Here is a 17129-nt window from a genome sequence, read left to right as displayed (position 1 = left end):
GACGAAAGGCATGCGGAGAAACTCGAACAGGCCGAATGGCGTTATCGCCGTCTTCGGGATGTCTTCTGAGGCCATGGGAATTTGATGGTAGGCACGTACGAGGTCGATCTTGGAGAAAAGTGTCGCACCATGCAGGTTGGCCGTGACGTCGTGAATATGAGGTAGCGGATAACGGTCGGGCACGGTTGCTCGGTTGAGGGCTCGATAATCCCCGCAGGGCCGCCAGTCTCCTGGTGTAGACTTTGGCACCATGTGTAGTGGAGATGCCCAAGGGCTAGCGGATGGGCGGATTATGCCACGCTCGAGCATGTGGTCGAACTCCTGTCGTGCTACTTGAAGCTTCTGGGGGGACAGGCGGCGTGGGCGTGCGTAAACCGGGGGCCTTGTGGTGGAAATGTGGTGAAATACATTGTGTGTGACGACCCCGCCGGTCTGTGGCGGCCGCGTCAGCTCGGGGAACTCGCGTAGGATAGCCGTAAAACGGGCGGTGCCCGGTGGTATCACGAGCGTATAGGCGCGGATGCTTAGACGGCTTTCCGCACACTTCTGCTTGTGAGAGGGGATCCTGTATACGCCGGTTGCGTACATCAACAAGCAGTCCAAAGTGACGCAAGAAGTCCGCTCCCAGGATAGCAAATTTTACATCAGCTACCACGAATATCCACCGAAATGTCCTCTTGAAGCCCAGGTCTAGCGAGAGTGAGCGGTGCCCGTACGTCGGTATCGTCGTGTTATTGACCGCTTGCAACGGTGACGAACACGGGCCTTTGCGATCGGCTGGCGACGCTGGCACAACGCTCACTTCTGCCCCAGTGTCGACCAGGAAACGGGTGCCTTTCTCGCGATCAGTCAGGAAGAAGACCGACGGGCGACTTTACGCTGAGCCGGTGGCACTTGTCGCCGTCAGTGCTGGCTCGGCGCGTTTCCCGATTTCTCGCACGGCGGCGCGCATCACCGAACTTGCGGTGGTACCAGCACAGCTGCCGCTGTTGTTGTATAGCACTCCGCCGTGTGCTTTGGCTTCCGCTTGACTGTAGCGACTGTAGTGCCGCGACGGTGTCGGCGAGGCGAGAAATTTCCGCACGAATCTCCAACAAGGCGGGAGAGGGCGAGGCTTCGGCGAGCACCGTGGCAACTGCTGGCGTGTTGACGGCCATGAGTCGGTCAGCCATTTCAGCGATCTTGGAAACGTCCGTCTCTCCGGAGGCCGTGACGCCTATCCGCACGGTTGCGGGCAGTCTTTGAAGGAAAAGCTCCTGCACCAGGCGACTGTCGAGACCTGCTGTGCAGCCCGCTAGTTGCTGCATGTGGCGCAACAGTTGGCTGGGTCGGCGGTCGCCCAGTTCGGTCTCGCGTAGCAGCTGCTGCAGGCGCTCCGGCTCCGAAGGGGTTAGACGGCGAATCAGCGTCTCTTTGAGCACTCGATAGGCATCTTCGGCTGGTGGGGCAAGCAGAATGTCGCGCACCTCGCTCGCTGTGGCAGGTGGAATGTTGGCGACCACGTGGTGGTACTTGGTGTGGTCGGCGGTGATGCGGCGGGCGGCGAACTGCGATTCTACTTGGGCGAACCAAAGTGCCGGGTCGCTGGTCCAAAAGGGAGGAAGCTTCACGTCTAACACGTGGGGGTAGGGCAGGCCCGACCCCCAAGTGGGGGTCGGGCAGGCAGGTATGATCGAGTGTCATTTTGTGCTCTGTATGCCATCGGAAAAAACATTACGGGGGGGGGAGGGGGATGCACGGGCCCGGTGTGCCCCCCCCTCCCCCTGGCTACGCCACTGTACGAAGGAGAGGACGTGCAAAACGAAAACTTTTTATTGTTCTAACGTTTCAGCCGGGGACCGGCCTTCATCAGGGAACGCACGATACAGCAAGGCCCTTTAAGTAGACACGTGGTATAAGGCGCCCCTAACACGTGATCTATCACGTGTTAGGGGCGCCTCATCAAGGCGAGTCATGCAGCGGTGACAAGAGCAGGCGACTGCAAGGGCGTGTAAACACATGTGACAGAACTGGCGCTTCCATCAAACAGATGGCGTCAATAGAAATTTGAAAATCATGGCAAGCCGACAAGCAAAGAAAACAATTTTAGCGAACGCGTACAGCAAAAAAAAAAAAAAGAAAAGAAAAAAAAGAAAACACTTCAATAAGACAAGATGCGTTACTGAACAACTTCAAGGCGTGAACTTCATACGGAGTGCCATAAAATCGCCTGCTTGTTACGCGACGTTACAAGACAGCAGAAACCCGCGGCGTTAAAATGAAGTGTGCACAATAAACAGCGCATTACTATGCTTAGCAATAACCAGTGTCTCATTCTGAATGTAGTTCAAGAAGGCTGCCCGCCAATCACATTGGCAGCGGCTACTTATAACAGCTGGCGAGATGGATTCATATGCACATAATAGATACTTTCAGTTGTAGTATAACGATGCTGAGCTGCTGAGCTCTCTTTGCGTGCATACAACTCAGTAAATTCGTGCTTGCTGAGACAGACGTAGAGAGTGAAATAAACATTATTGGGAACAGACAATCTTTTGCAGGTGGGCAGTCTTCTTAGCCCTGAAAACCGTGGACGCTGATCATCTCCCTGGTCAGGTAGATCAAGTTACGGGGCAAACTTGAAAGCTGGGCTTCTCAATGTGCTCGAGTCCACGCGGCCTTATTTATGGCCTTGTTACCAGCCGCCGCGATCGCTGCAGGCTACCAGTCACGGTTGCGGAGTTGCCACTCCGGAATTGGAATGACTCCGGAATCATTCCACATATTCGCGACCCCGGAATGGGAATGGAATGGGGACAGCGCTTGGAGAAATGGAATGGGAATGGAATTAACCGTCTTTTTCACGGAATGGAATGGGAATGAAATTACCGAAAATAGATTACGTTTTCCTCCTATGCGCTGTTTTTCAAACTTCAAACATTAGTCAGAGCCTCGAATTTAACAGTAAAGCAGTATTTTTAAAATGGCTTGGCTGATTACAAGCACGGTACATTTATAAGCAACGCGCCTACAATTCTGTCCTTATATAGACTGTGTTGCTCCTTAACTCGATAAAAGTATCAAGATGCCTTTCCTACGTTGAGGAATTACAGGAATGGAATTGAACTGGCCGGCCATTTCCGGAGTTGGAATGGGATAAGTTTATCATTCCGAGGATATAAAAGGAATGGAATCGCGGCAAGTTCTAATTCCCCGGAATGGAATTGGAATGGAATTGCAATGGAATGGAGGCGCCCATTCCGCAACACTGCAGGCTACTATATGATAAGCAAGGTGAAGCAGGTTAATCGGAGACTGAAGCGGGAACCTTTTTTTTAATTCCCCTGGCTCGGCACAACTAAAATACTCGACACTTCTGCAAACTTGAAACGGGAAGAGCGTTTGATCAGGCTATAAAACGTTTACTACTGCTTCCCGCCCGTATTTGCGTCGCCGATTACGTACATTTCAGGCCAGACAGGACAAAATAAAATCATGACAGATTGTTTTAATGTTATAGACCCCCTGCTGAGCAGTAACCTCCTCTGCAAAACTCGAGCGCGAAGTGCGAAAGCGTCGCATAGGGAGCCCTAGTGCCTACAGTGCGTGGTCATGAGACACGGAGGACAGTCGTGACAGTAGAATGGTATAGGCAAATTTTGCTACATAATTATTGCTGCGTTCAAGTAAAACTTTGCCTGGCTTGTTAGTTTCCCAGTCTGCAGCCGACAACGACCACTGTCGAAAGTGGGGAGGGGGGGTGGGCTAACATTTTTCAGTGGGTGTGCTAGCGCCCCCCTTGCCACCACGGTAGATACGCCTATGAACACAGGACGCTGTACATTTTACGCTGTTTACGTTTTTATGGGTGTTCTCTTTGACAGTGAACATGCACATATATATGCTTGATATATGGCTAAAGCAAGCTAAACGTTTTTTTTTGTTTTTTTGTTTTTAAATAAACTCACAAGTACAGCGTCGTATGTGTCCTCTTTCTTGGCCCCGCCTCTTTTGAGCCGTTTTTCAGGTACCACGGATTTAAACCAACTCGCCTAGTCTGCCGTCCTTCAATACTCCATATTCTGTCGTTGGTCTATTCGCGCTCTTGGGGCAGACCTTTGCTTGCAAACGACGGCGTCTTGCCCGCCTCATGTGGACAAGGAACCTATGGAGGTTCTCAACCCATGAAACGTCATTTTTGCAATGTCGACAGGTCTGTTGCTTCATTTTTTAATTTTCTAACATCCTTCCGGACCAGTATTTCCGCCGAAAGCTTGACTGCTATATAGAGGAGTGGCTAAACCAAGAGCTCGTCGCGTCGCAGGGCGCGTCGCTTCTGTGCTGCCGGTGCCTCCTGTGGGACCTCCGCCTGGCTACTTCGCTAGGCCGTCTCGTGAGCCTAGCTCCTCCCGCACCAAAGACACCGACAGCCGCAGCCAGTTCTCGGTGGCCAGCCTGGCCGCACCGCTGCTGCCGGCCTCGGCTGCTTCACTGGCCAACCGCAGCGCGATGGAGCAGGCGAGTCTATAGACATTTAAAGCATATGCACCGCCCACTTGACCGCTTCGCTAAGCGCAGATACTGTTTGTGCAGGCCTGCATTCTGGTAAACGTGGTACTGCTCAGTGTCCTGACTGGCATCGTGGCAGCCTTCTTGGTGCGCCAGCTTACCTGAATGCCTCGACAGGCACTCGTCCCACCTCGCCGCCAGACAGAGCACCTTCGCTTCTTTTCTGCTCGTCTCTCCTCGTGGGATGAATAAAGCTTTTTTTTTTCTTCTCTTTCCTACACCTGGGTGTCGTTAAACGCTGTGGCACGATGAGCCTGTCAAAAAGTAGCGTTATGTGCAAGCAGACGAGCCGTCGCATGGCACTCGACGCTGCAGTTTGTGATACGCGCCGGTTGCAGTAGCTACGGGTGGCGGTCTATTTCACAAATGTTTAGTTTGAGAGCTATAGAGTTACGAATGAACAGTATGAACGCTATAGTTGGCCATTCATACCGTCCTGTTAAGTGTTCTATGTTATTCTTATCTGCGCATATCTGCAGAAGCATGGTCGGTTGACATGCGAACAAAATAAGACGTAGATTCTCCTCAGATTCACACTAGGGACAATTTATGAAAGCAAAGGCCAAAAGACCCATTACAAAAGGCACACACATTATACTGCGTGAATCCCCTTACGAACACGTAGTAGGTGCATTGCAACTTCAAAAAGGTATCACGGGCGTAATTGCTGCTGGTTTAAAGCATGCCACCCATTACCAAGGGCATACACATTAGTGCGCGCATTCTCTTACACGCACGTAGCGGGCACACTGTTATAAAAGTGCTGTTGAAGAGGGCGTAAACCTTTACATTTACTATAGGCATGTCGAGTGTGTGTGCGGGCGTGTGTGTGAGGATGTGTGACGATGAGGATGGGGCCGGATATCGCTATCGCGTTCAACTCTTAAAGGCGAAGCTTAAGCGTCCCCCAATTTTAAACTTAAACGCAGAAATTTTGGTCTGTCTTTCTGTCTGTCTTTCTGTTTGTCGGCACGTCCCTCGATTCAGCCACTCGGCCAAAGTTGAACCACTTGCCCAAGGGCCAGCCATCGTGGACGGCTGACTACGTTCATACTTGTGTACATTGTTGATCAAAAAGCAAACATTACGCATATCTGAGGCGCAACATCACTAGGTAAGTATTAGGTGGTGTGTTCCTTTAATAGAAAATACTGTTACGGGGAGACGACAGAAGAAGGCTGTATTTACAGTATTTACACAACCACAGAGGTAGGGGTGACAACCAAGATGGCGAAAGCAGCAACAAACACGTCCTCTTCCTCTTCGTCCTCTAGGTAAGCGGCACATAACATTACCCGCCGGCGGTGAAAGCACCGACTCGGTGCGCCCGGGCAAAGACGGTCGCGAGGATGCTCACTATACACACGCGTCGGTGGGTTCCGGTATGTGATAGGGCTACAGACGGACAACGTGAACAATGTCGGTGCGGGGCTGAGTCGACGAGGACGAAGACAATGGCTCGATTTCATACGTCACGTCGGTCACTTGGCGGCATACACGGTATGGTCCGGTGTACGGGAAGAGGAGCTTTTCAGAAAGCCCAACACGTCGTGCTGGAGACCAAAGGAGGACAAGAGATCCAGGAAGAAAGTGGGCGTTTCTGTGACGGCGATCATAGCGAGATTGTTGGCCCGCTTGCGATTCGGTTAACCGAACACGCGCAACTTGACGTGCATGGTCGGCGCGGGCAATAGCTTCTTGAGCGTACTCAGTAGGTGGGTACATGGAAGGCGGCATCATCGTGTCCATCGTATATATGTATAACAAAACATAGATACGTAATTCTAGAGACCCTAGTTTCTTATGCTGCGCTGAAAATGCGACTGCGCCGAAACTTGGCTTCCTCCGTGCCCTCTGCACGAGCTCATTGTTGTGTTTCGGTTTCGGTTCAGTATTGCACTGTACAAGTGCCATGGGGCGCCGCTCTGGCATTCCTGCTTTACCTAGGCGACGTGAATATAAAAGAGTGTGTGGAGAGTACTCGTTGAGTGCGGACGTTTCTTCTGCTTCGGCGCTTCGCGCCAAACCGCGTGTTCGGGCTGGCTGGCGTCCCCGCCGGTCGCGTTGGTCACCGCCGGTCTTCGCCTGCTGCTGCGCCGGGACTACCAGCCCGCAACACAGCATTCACGTTTCCCGACGTATTGCCAGATGGCGTTCATATCTCACGCAGCGCCTCTTCTATCGTCTTTAGACGACATTTGCAGCGAAGCACGCAGATACGCGGTCAATTTATTTATTGCTAGTATAAACTGTGGTGTGCGTAGTCATGGCAAGTTTGCCATCAAAGTTAAACCAAGTACCCGATCTCACAGTATTTATGCAGACGACATTACTCTCTGGGTTAACAAGGGAAGTGACGCGCACATAGAAGAAACTCTTCAGACAGCAGCCCAACAATGGTTGAGGACTATGTCCACTCAAGAGGACTCGCGTGTTCTCCGCATAAATCGGAGCTGCTCGTCCTACGCGGTCTTCGATGTAAACATGGCGCACAAAGTCAACAAAGCAAAATTCTCGTGCCCGCAAGCTATTGCACCATCCCGGAAGTTTCTAAGCTTAGAATTCTGGGCCTGCTTGCCCAAAACACAAGCAGGAACTCGGAAACAGTGGAAAAACTGGAGAGTGCTGTGATACAAACACTGCGACTGATAATGAGAATCAGCAACAGACGCACCGGTATGAAGGAAGCGCACCTACGCCGATTAGTTCAGGCATTCGTGCTCAGCAGGGTTACCTACACTCCACCATACCTTCGCCTAACATCGTCAGAGAAGGCCCTAGCCGGAACTTTACTCCGAAAGGTACACAAAGTGGCCACAGGACTCCCGATGCGCACATCAACGGCCAAACTATTCGCCATATGACAGAAGCACACCTTACGGCTGAATACTAAAGACTCTCACAGACACCAGCGGGCCGTTTCGCTCTAACAGAAACGGGTGTCAGATACACACACCAACAATGAACCCCAAAGTAGACATTGCATTGGAACAGCGGCAACACCTTAAGATCACGCCCATACCTCGCAATATGCACCCTGTACACCATGCAGACAGAAGAGCAGTCATATGGCCAAAACCCTCCACACGCGTCATCAATCAAATAAGGCCGTAACGTACGTGGACGCGGTGGAAATGCCAAATCGACCGGCCATCTCATTGGCCGTTGTCAATCACGAAGGACGACTCATGTCGGGCGGATCGATAAAAACCGCTATATCAGAGGTCCTAGGCTGCCGCCTCTTCTTCTGCCAATAGTACCATTATAATAAGTGACTCCAGAGTGCACCGCTGCCTACTTCCCTGCCCTCCCACCAATCCTTCAGTCCACCCGTACCCCAGAGCAGTGGGAAGGCACCCTTAGCGACGGCACCCCCGAGGTCTGTCGGGTGCTCAACCAGCGGGCCCGGGCTATCGCAGAGGTTGTCATAGGAGTCCCGGAATAGGGACCCTCCCCGTTTTCTTCGCACTTTAATAAGGGAATGTTTTCATCATCATCCAAATCTGCCGTCAGAAATTTCGCACGGGGTCGAATATCCCCTAAGGCTAATTCCATCCTCAATCGCAATCGTAACCACTGCACCATACAAATCATCTGGGCTCCAGCCCATGCGTCGCTTCTCGGTAATGAGGCCACCCACAATCGTGCTCGAGCACTCATTCACCGAGCCGAAGGCCATTCACCAACCGGAAATGAGGGTACCGGAGCGGAGAGTCGGGGGCCGTCGGCACGCGACCGCATGGTAACATTTCAGGACATAACGCAACGTTACCGTCAAGCCAGATTAGTGTATCCCTCAGCGCACAAAACTAAAGAAGAGAAAGGAAATCATTTGGAGGCAACTACGAACGAATACCTTCTCAGCCACCTTTATTCTATCGCGCATTAACCGCTCAGTTTACTCCAGCTGTTGTAAACTCTGCCAAAGAGAGGACGCAAATCTGCACATCCTCTGGGGCTGCCCTCAAACGCAGCAACTTGAAAATCCCCAGGTTGCGCATATCACTACCGCTCAGCAATGGGAGGCCACGCTGCTCAGCTCCGACCCGGAAACACAAGTCTGGGTCACGGAGCGGGCAGAGGCAACCGCCAGGACCCAAGGTATCCTAGCCGCAGTGGACTCTCGCACGCTGAACTTCAACTCCATGTTTCTCCTCCTCGTGTATTTCAGAATGCTTGCCGATTTTCCTGACCAGATTCTGCTTCGGCGCGCCTTGATTCAAATTTCGTCACTTCCTTGCCACGGGTAGTTCCGGTCTGACGTAACGGAGAGGTCGCGTTTCCAGCGCACCGGGCGCCGTCAGTTTCAATATCGCCCTTAACATCCGATGATGAATATCTCTAATTGTTACGTTCGCGGCAAAGACGCCGCCGAAGACATGGCCTCTTTCTTGTCCCGTGTTCTTTATTGCGCTATGGTTGCTGAAGAACAGTGCTTCAAACTGCTTTGGAAAAATACCCTGTGGGAAGGATCATGTCGGGGTAACTCCAATTGTGGTTGCAGTGCTGGCTATCTGCTTTTATAAAAATGTGATAAGTATTACATATGTACTCATGTGACTCAGCATGGTATGCATAGTCAGGAGTTGCTCGAATATGCCGAGAACCTCTGCTTATAATATGCAGATCATCGCACCGCAGCGTGCACTTCGTTGCGGAGCAAGTGACGTCTTTGTTGCGGCGTGAATGACAACGTTTAATGTTACGGCAGACCATGAGCTACACATTACACGCCAGTGCAGTCGACGTGCCTGGCAAGCCCACGGTATCAGCAAAACTATATCAATTTACACAAAAACATCGATTCACCTCGTAACGCTTGGCTCAAAGCAAAATATGCCGCATAGGCTGACTGCTTCGCATAAAATTGATTTCCGCAGCGTGGGATGTGCCAAATTTTTTAATGCATGGCCCGCTTCAATGCGCGCACGCACAGGTTACGCAGTTCACCTGGTGTGACACGTGATGCGGAACTACACAGCTGGAATGTATACACGTGTGCACCTACATCTACATAGCTGCACACGTGACTTCTCACGAGATAGGAGGCCACTGTTCATTGTGCTGATGCTGCTGCTGATGATGATACGCGATCCTTTCTAATGGTTCGGCAGCTTTAAAGCTTTTAATTGACAATATATTAGTAGCGCAAGAAAGAACACCGCACAAAAGAAGGTTAGACACAGGACAAGCGCTACTTTGAACTGTTTATTCCACAACATCGTCATGAAATAAACGTATGTGGTACGCGCATGCGCAGGTGTGTTAAGTGAAAACAGAAGACGTGAGTATATGCACAGCAACAGAATGACAAACTGATATACGCGTCGAGGTATCTAAATCCATAATTTTCGAGTATAGACTGACAGAAGGTTCACTAACGCGCAACCCTCCCCGAGCCAAACCCTTACAGTAACAAGCGAGCTTGCTCATTACAGTTTTTGCCAAGAATCTTTGCATCACGAGAGAATACCTCACATGCGAAAGAGTTCGAGTCATTCAGGAAATGCATTCGTTCCTTTTCTTTCTTTCTTTTTTCTTTTTTTTTTAGTAGTCAAGGCATGCTCTCTGAAACGGTCATCTGCACAAAATAATTACATTACCCAGGTTATAACTGCATAGTAAAATTCTTGTATAGCGAATCCTGTAACGGAAGGGTGATGGGCGTCCGAGTACTTCACGAAATTGTGTTGCCGCGTTCCCTGCCTAAATTTGAATTGCCTGGAATTAACATAAATCAGTTATTCTTTCGTTTTTATTCCGCAGATACAGCTACATGTAGGCATATGTCCTGCTATATTGTGCCATATTTTAAAAAATTACTGATATACTTTATAAATTAAATATTATTTACTCTATATCAGCTCACAAATTTTAAACCTTTGGTGCACAAGTATGCATTGAAATAATGCACCCATTTCTCTGTCAATCCTACGTAGTGGGTATGAGCGACATTTTATGATGGATACCAATAAGAAAATTTGATGGCCATTCGCTAATACCTCAGTGATGCAAAGGGCATAAATGCAAAAATTTCCATGAACCCTCACAAAATTTATCGTTTTATTGATCTTGCTTTAATGCCACCGAATAATACTTTCAAGAAATCACCCTCCAAAATTAATCTATTCCCAGATCGTATAAGTAAAACCTCGGTAATACGAATCTCGCGGGGTTACCAAAAATATTCGTATCATTCGAAATTCGTATTACCAGAAAACATGGAAAATTAGTACGCGACAAAAGAAAGTTGGCATACATTTTGATTCAGTGTTCCTCAGGGCCGCAGCGACGTCATGAACAGCTCTGAATGATTACAGTAAAGTTTTTAGACGTCAACGATCATAATTGTACTCGTAAATATACGGTACATGCGCGCGTGTGTAATTATTGAACCAGATTTGTTGTGCCCCGTGACTGCTAGCAGCCCCTTCCTAATCTTACAACGCTTTTCTGCATGACACATAGTACTGCAGCGAAAGTGACTTAAAGGGACACTAAAGGCAAATATTAAGTCGACGTTGATTGTTGAAATAGCGGTCCAGAAACTTCGTAGTGCTACTTTTATGCCAAGGAAGTGCTTATTTTGAAACAAAATCACGTTTTAGTGGTCCGCATCGCTTTAGCGCACTTCAAATCACCCGCCTGAAAGCGGTATTTCGCGCGTCACTGTTGCCGTGCCCAACGTTGCCCGCTTCTATGCGCGGCGGCGTGCACTGGTGGCGTGCACCATTCGGGCGTCCGGCAACATCACATGCACGCGGGACTTTGTCGAACTTTCTGTCAGAGCGACTTTCACGAGCGCGCAAAACACACGCGGCAGTACGCGATACCGAAACTACCACTGAGACGCGACCGCGTGAGCGAAGCAGGGCGCCGGACGAAGCACAGTTCGGCGAAAACGGAACTTTTGAACCACGCGCGCCGTTCCCCATGGCAACGCCAATTCTTTTTTCCATGAATAGAAGAGAAACGAACAAGCAGCATTTTATTACGTCTCTTGATGCACGGAAGGTTCTTTTTTTATTGCAGCTAGTTTGATTGCTAGCGATTAATTGTATTCAGACTCTCACACGTCATCGGGTTCACTTCCAAAATGTCCCACTCGTGGCGCTCATCGTGTGATACATTTAGCTTAATTTCTCGTTAAGTAGGGCACTGCTGTTGATAATATTGCCGTTTTAGACGTTGTCATACATTGAGCTTTTACTCTGACATAAATTGTTATTTGCCTTTAGTGTCCCTTTAAGAAGCGCTTTGCACACAATAGATAGAGGCCAGCTCCTTTGCCAAGACCGTCCGCTTCGTCTCTTGGGCTCTTCGTCCACTTTTAATGGGACTTCATGACGGACCCGCAGCCCAAGTTGCAGTCTTGTTTCATAGAACGTCTGATTGCGGGGACATGGCTTGCATCGACGTGGCAGGCACGTGTTAACACAGTAAAAAGACGCTGCTGCCTCGAGCACAGGAACATGCGTCAACGCGTCGAAAAAAAAAAAAAACGCGACGTCAACGTCATCTGTAATCTAAACGCGAAAGCGCCTAAGGGCCTCCAAGATTCGCGCGCACTATCTCGGAGGCAACGATGCACCGCTGATTGTCACGCAGCGCGCATGCCTGCACCCGCGCGTGACTGCCGCGTCTTCCGCGACAGCCTGGGCAGCACCTGTTCGTACCTGTGCGCTAGCGTACGTTCGTATCACATGTCGCGGGGTGCAAGTTGGTTCGCAACAACCGTACTCCAATACATTGCAGGCTAATGGACCTTGGCCGGGACCACAGAAAAATTCTTATCACCCCGAAATTCGTACGACCCGTGATCGTATCACCGAGGTTTTACTGATACACAGAATTTTAGCCTTTTCCCTCTTACCGCAGGCTTCTTGGTCAATCCTTTCAAAGTTCAAAGTTCAAAGAGGCTGCTGGCGCGACACCCACCCTCCTCGCGTCTTTTCATGGTCGTTAAAAACGGGCAGGGCGTTTCCTGGCTGCTTCGACGGCAGGCCTCCCGAGCGATGTGATGCTATCGCATGCACCTTCCGAGCGACGGAAATGGGCCGGCTCGTTTGACCTCTGCTTCGGCCGCGTTCGTCGCCCCCGCTCGCGCGCTTTTACCCGCGGTAGAACATACGATGATGAGCGGGGGGATCTTATCGATTTGGACTTCATGCGGGAGTGACGTGACGGCGACGGCAAAAACCCGTCGAGACTGTCCATATAATTGTTATCGCAATAAAAAATATGAGACGAAGACAGTCATGTGCGGGCCGGGCCGCTAGCGAAACGTCGACGGGCCGCGTGTTTGAGACCTCTGCTTTAGGCGTTCACTGCGACAATCATCGTGTCATTGGTTTTTCGCTGTAATTTTTGTCTATAGGACGCCGACTCCAGCACACGCTTTCAGCTCAGCGGCGGCTGTGCTTTTTATTCCTTGCAAGCATTTCTCACGCGAACCGACTTCAGAGCCGCCATCATTCATGTAAGTGCAGCCACACACACGGGTGGGCGGGGCCGCTTTTATTTGCTACCAAAGCCACAAACAAATTTTTATGCGAGCTTCGCATCATCTGCATCAGTTGGGAGCCAGCGGCGTCTTCCGGGCTTGGCATAAAGGATGGCCGCCGCGTGTCGGTCGGCCTTCGCTGTCCTCCGGTAACAGGATGAGCATCTCGGCGTTCATCAGGCACCAGCGGCAAGAGCTCTCCCACGCCATCCTGCGGACATGTATGTACAGTATTGTGAACGCCATGGAAGCAGCGAGTTTGTGCCCTATGAAGCTCGATCACGGTCGCGTGTGCGATAACATAGTCGAATACTGTATTGTCATCGGAGAAAGAAGCATTTAGTTTAAACGTATACGTGACGCCGATTTCTCGCGTTTCAAATAAATGAAGTGGGTATCATATGCCTCAAGTGAAATATATAATTTTCAGTGTAACATACGACAAAATTTATTTAATATTTTCTGACTAGCCACAGGGGCACATCGTTAAAAGCATGCGGGCTCCTGTTTTACTACGTTACAACGGCTCTCCATTGTCTTTTTTTTCCTGTTTCTGTTTGCGCAATGTTTGCGTTGCGTCGCATATTTGTAGCTTGCAAGTTACATATATACATTACAGAGTGCGCCGTTCAGCAGGAGCAGACATATTGCAGAAAATATAAAGCGGTATAAAATACAAGGGAACGTATACGAAAAAAGCGGTTGACGTTTAAATGCAGGCGCTTTATGTAGAACTGTTCAATAAAATCACAGTTCCGCCCGAAATGCGACGCTTCGATAATGATAGCAAAGTACTAGACAATTGTACGAAAGAAGATTAGTCATATCGGCATGCATAAACTGCAAAAAGAATGTTCTTGTACATGTTGTAAAGATATGTTGTCTCACGTGCGCGCAGAAGAGCATGAACGGATCTCACTCGATAACCGCGGGTGCCGTCAGAATGCTGGCGCGTGATGAAAAGGCGGGAAGCGAGGAGGGAAAGCTTTTACACGCAGTAAGACGGTGCACGTGAAGCCACCCGTCATCTCGGTTTGCACTGGAACCCGCAGAAGATGCCTGCAGCCGTGCTCGATCACGCGTGACCTCCAAGAATGGGCAGCGAGAAAACGGCGAGCATAAGCCCATCAAGCTTCTCGGCTCACCCTCGCAGGTGTACAGTGAGGGAGACGGTCAAAATTCGCCTGGAATATTTGTACGTGTATCATCTATGCCACAGGCGCAGCGTTTTCATTTTCCCGAAGAGAGGGGTGGGGGGGGGGGGGAGGTGTTGCTCTTCAGGGTTGCCGTTGGGTCAACTTGAAAAGGAGCCATAACTCAAACCAAAATCAGCCAAAGTAGCCATGCCGTTTAATATTACCGCCAAATTTGTAGCCGAGTAGAACAGAAGCGTATGAGTAGAGTCTTTAGTATTGATCAATAAATAATACCATTTTGAATTAGCAAGACCATAAGTTGCTAATGAATTAACAATTTATAATAAATTAATTGCGCGTGCATACAGATTATGTAAAAAAGATATTCTTGCCAGATACAGAGTAATATTAGAACATTCCAGCCAGCAAATCAGTAGGAACATTAAACAGTGAAACAGTTTTTCCTTGAAGCTGTAGACCGAATTTAATTAGAGTTTACATAGTACGATTCCAGCTTCAGATAATGAGATCTGATTAAAGATGAACGCACCAGCTTCATTTTGTTGCGGATCTTTGTTTTTGTCAAATTTACACGTCAACACACAGTGCGCATCAGAATGACTCGCAGAAACTTGTGCGTAGCATCAGCATAGATGGCGGGCAGCATGAGCAGCCTGCTGGCCACGCGTTTCCCGACATGCACGCAACTTCGCCACCCTGTATTTGCGGGCGGACCAAGCTCTGCAAAAGGGTGCCTCGGTGCGCACCAGAATGCTGGTGGATGGAGGACGCAGGCGCGCATCGGCTCAAACGACAGAAATGCTTAGAAACAACGTATTTTATCTGCAAATAATAATAAAAATGGCTACTTCATGCGCCAAATGAGAAGTTTGAAAGTAGCCAGAAAGCAGCCATGGAGCCAACAGGAAACTTGCGTCGCCAAACGAGGTCGAAAAGTGGCTGTTGTCCAGTCGGAATATGGAAGCGCTATATACACGTTAGCTACAGCATCATCATCAGCCTATTTCATGTCCACTGCAGGGCGATGGCCTCTCCCAATGACCTCCAATTTACCCTATATATATATATATATATATATAGTCAAGTAGATCCTCCGTGAGAAGTCACAACGTTGTTTATTTCGACGTTTCAGCCAGAGTCTCGCCTTCACACACACACACAGACACACACACACATATATATATATATATATATATATATATATATATATATATATATATATATATATATATATATATATATATATATATATATATATATATATATATATATATTCCTGTCCGAGGTAACCATTCCGTTGTTCTAAGTGACCGCCGCTTGTCTGTCCTACGCATTACATCTGCTACCCCTGTTTGCTCCCTGACCCATTCTGCTGCTTTCCGACCTCTCATCTCGTCGCTCGCAGCCTCCAGCGTCATTGCGTTGTTGGCTGCGTCGTGTTCAGATAGCTATTGCTAAAAGCACAAGCAGCTATTATTCACAGTACTGATCATATTCTGGCGAGTTGGTTAAGCCCAACAAAAACATTGATCCCATAGAAATGAATAATTACATGTAGGCGGCGAGAGCGTCGGGCTCAGAATTTGTCATGCACAGGAACGACTTGTCGGGAGTGAACGCTGGGCGAACGCTGTATACAAAACACCACAGCCAAAAGGGCTCTCTGAAGAGCACGACTATTTCAATTATGTAAATAAGTTCGCGAGCTTCAACAGGTTTGTAAATAATTCGAGTGGAAGTAGGCAAGATGAGATTACATAACTCCCATGTGTAAATATTAGCTATAGCTATGAGGTTAGAAGGGCTCTGCAAGACATGTGCCATGAAAAAGCGGCAGGAGAAGATGGAATAACAGACGATATGATAAAAATTTAAGGATATGTTCTGCGCGAAAAACATTGCGACCATTTGATCACAATGCCCCAGGACTTCAAAGTGGTCCATAGTTTGAAAAGTTCTAACATCATACGAATCTGTAACAAGGAAGATGCTAACAAATTTAATAACTATAGGCCCATTAGCCTGCTTTTAGTACTGAGCATAACATTCCTGTAGATAATTTTCGATAGAGTCAGGTGAACACGTGGGCTCAGTAAACCCAGAGGAGCGAATGGGTGACAAGAGAAAAAATCGGCTCTCCCCGAAAAAAAAAAAAATCGTCAACGTGCGTTTCATTGGCCTCTTTTTATCTCCAGATAATATACGGCCAGCGATGTTCAAATTCGTATACGTAATTCAATGCGAGTTTTAAATTGCTCACTTTATTTCGCCTCAGTATTATCCGACACTCTGTTATTTAAAGAATCAAATGTAACGTTAAAGTAACGACACTTTACAATGTTCGAAATGTAACTGGAACGCGTCTCTTTCGCATTAAAGAAACTTGTAACGGGAACTCGTTTCTAATTTGGGAAGGAACTAGGAACGAGCTTTCGTTCCTGTTTTCGAGTAACGGGTACAACACTGACCTTGTTGACACCAGATGAATATATTTTCCCACATGATAGCAAAATGTTCACATGGTGACGTGAAGAAGTCGAGGGCTCTCACAAGAGAAAGTTGTTCAGATTGCTTTTAACAGTGATCTTGAAAGCATCCATCTTGACTACGAGGATTTTTCCCTGGACAGAGAAGGCTGTGAAAGCACCGACAGGGATAGCAACGATGAAGATGAACTCACGAGGAGTGAGTTGCACTTCACGTCTTCTCGTGTTTTAAGGTCTTTTCACGAGTAGCGTCGAGATCAAAATAAAAGCATAATTCTTCTGACGCGATGCATGTAGCGCAACTTAGTGTGGATTTTATGGAGCGCCGTATGCCGCCAACAGGCTCGACGAGCGGAGGCGAAAGGGTTATGTGCACTCATGGCACTATCCGCGCCGCTGTGTTGCCAAATAAACTTCACCTGTACCGTCCGAACT

The sequence above is a fragment of the Rhipicephalus sanguineus genome, chromosome 1 (genome assembly GCF_013339695.2).
Source record: "Rhipicephalus sanguineus isolate Rsan-2018 chromosome 1, BIME_Rsan_1.4, whole genome shotgun sequence".
NCBI classification, from domain to species: Eukaryota; Metazoa; Arthropoda; class Arachnida; order Ixodida; family Ixodidae; genus Rhipicephalus; species Rhipicephalus sanguineus.
Note: the sequence above shows the minus strand (reverse complement) of the source record.